Source organism: Coenobita brevimanus, chromosome 16, assembly GCF_032717465.1.
Source record: "Coenobita brevimanus isolate Jiangsu-jjx chromosome 16, ASM3271746v2, whole genome shotgun sequence".
Taxonomy (NCBI): domain Eukaryota; kingdom Metazoa; phylum Arthropoda; class Malacostraca; order Decapoda; family Coenobitidae; genus Coenobita; species Coenobita brevimanus.
Window position 1 is genome coordinate 2,033,068 of NC_136969.1, and position 2,257 is coordinate 2,035,324.

At 54.6% G+C, this 2,257-nt stretch overlaps 1 protein-coding gene across 1 annotated transcript in view; it reads left to right on the plus strand.

Annotated features, from left to right (window-relative positions):
* The first annotated feature begins 290 nt into the window (after positions 1 to 290).
* LOC145390902 (uncharacterized) overlaps positions 291 to 2,257 on the plus strand; it is a 19,601-nt gene continuing 17,634 nt past the window's right edge. The window contains exon 1 of the mRNA XM_080265638.1: positions 291 to 382. The gene's annotated coding sequence lies outside the window, so the exon portion shown is untranslated. The remainder of the gene's footprint in view (positions 383 to 2,257) is intronic.

Below are 2,257 nucleotides of genomic sequence, written 5' to 3' on the forward strand. Positions count from 1 at the left end.
CCACAGTTCCACACCACAACGCTCCTTCACTTCCTCATTTGTCAGTCTGTCTCTCCATGTAACTCCACAAGCTCCTCTTAGATAACTCATTTCCACTGCTCTCACTCTTGACTTGTGTCCTTCCCACAAGGTCCAAGCTTCACCTCCATACGTTAGAGTTGGTATCACAATACTTTCATGTAGTAGCTAGTAGCTTTTTCACTTCCATGCTCACTTCCCAATTTCTTATCACTGCTTTCACTGTAGAGGTAAAAAGGATAAAATAATCATGATTGTTTCTCCTCTTCCAGCTGGCGGACTGCCCCAACGCAGGTTTCTCTACCGTACCAAGCACACTCAGTACAGAGGTGCAGGGCCTGAACCTCGTGGGCAATAATATTAGGTAAGTTAGTCTCTCTCTCTCTCTCTCGTAGTACAGAGGTGGAAGGCCTTAACCTCATAAGCAATAATATTAGGTAAGTTAATCAATCACTTTCCTTCACTGAAAAGATCTATTTCATGTCTCCACCACTCCTCACCTCACCACCCACCCCCAAAACCCCTCCATTCCTTCCCTCCCTCACATCCCATAGTGACTGGCGGGTAGAAAGGACGGGGTAGGCGACGAGTGAGTGAGTCATTTTTCCCCAATCCCATCCTTTCTACCCGGCAGTTACTTTGGGGTGAGAAAGAGTGATGGGGGTGAGTAATTATGACCGTGATTATATATGAGGTAAACATCATATAATGGTAATCAGACTTTAATGCCATGTACAGAAGCTTTTTATTTTTTTATTTTTTTATTTTTTTTTTACCAGGAAATTGAATGTTCATTTGGGGAGTAAACATTGTTGGGCTGGGTGGAGAAGAGTGGGTGAGAGGAACGTGGTGGTGGTGGTGGGTGGAGAAGAGTGGGTGAGAGGAACGTGGTGGTGGTGGTGGTGGTGGGTGGAGAAGAGTGGGTGAGAGGAACGTGGTGGTGGGTGGAGAGGAGTGGGTGAGAGGAACGTGGTGGTGGTGGTGGTGGTGGTGGTGGGTGGAAAAGAATGGGTGAGAGGAACGTGGTGGTGGTGGTGGTGGGTGGAGAAGAGTGGGTGAGAGGAACGTGGTGGTGGTGGTGGTGGTGGTGGGTGGAGAAGAGTGGGTGAGAGGAACGTGGTGGTGGTGGTGGTGGTGGTGGGTGGAGAAGAGTGGGTGAGAGGAACGTGGTGGTGGTGGTGGTGGGTGGAGAAGAGTGGGTGAGAGGAACGTGGTGGTGGTGGTGGTGGTAGTGGGTGGAGAAGAGAGGGTGAGAGGAACGTGGTGGTGTTGGTGGTTGGTGGTGGTGGGTGGAGAAGAGTGGGTGAGAGGAACGTGGTGGTGGTGGTGGTGGGTGGAGAAGAGTGGGTGAGAGGAACGTGGTGGTGGTGGTGGTGGGTGGAGAAGAGTGGGTGAGAGGAACGTGGTGGTGGTGGTGGTGGTGGTGGGTGGAGAAGAGTGGGTGAGAGGAACGTGGTGGTGGTGGTGGTGGGTGGAGAAGAGTGGGTGAGAGGAACGTGGTTGTGGTGGTGGGTGGAGAAGAGTGGGTGAGAGGAACGTGGTGATGGTGGTGGTGGTGGTGGTGGGTGGAGAAGAGTGGGTGAGAGGAACGTGGTGGTGGTGGTGGGTGGAGAAGAGTGGGTGAGAGGAACGTGATGGTGGTGGTGGTAGTGGTGGTGGTGGTGGGTGGAGAAGAGTGGGTGAGAGGAACGTGGTGGTGGTGGGTGGTGAAGAGTGGGTGAGAGGAGCATTGTGGTGGTGGTGGTGGTGGTGAGTGAAGAGTGGGCGAGAGGAGCGTTGTGGTGGTGGTGGTGGGTGAAGAATGGGTGAGAGGAGCATGGTGGTGGTGGTGGTGCTGGTGGTGGTGGTGCTGGTGGTGGTGGTGCTGGTGGTGGTGGTGCTGGTGCTGGTGGTGGTGGTGGTCCTGGTGGTGGTGCTGGTGGTGGTGGTGCTGGTGGTGCTGGTGCTGGTGGTGTTGGTTCTGGTGCTGGTGGTGGTGGTGCTTGTGCTGGTGGTGGTGGTGGTGGTGCTGGTGGTGGTGGTGCTGGTGGTGGTGCTGATGGTGGTGGTGCTTGTGCTGGTGGTGTTGCTGGTGGTGGTGCTGGTGGTGTTGGTGGTGCTGCTGGTGGTATTGGTGGTGGTGGTGGTGCTATTGCTGGTGGTGGTGCTGGTGGTGTTGGTGGTGCTGCTGGTGGTATTGGTGGTGGTGGTGGTGCTGCTGGTGGTGCTGGTGGTGCTATTGCTGGTGGTGGTCCTGGTG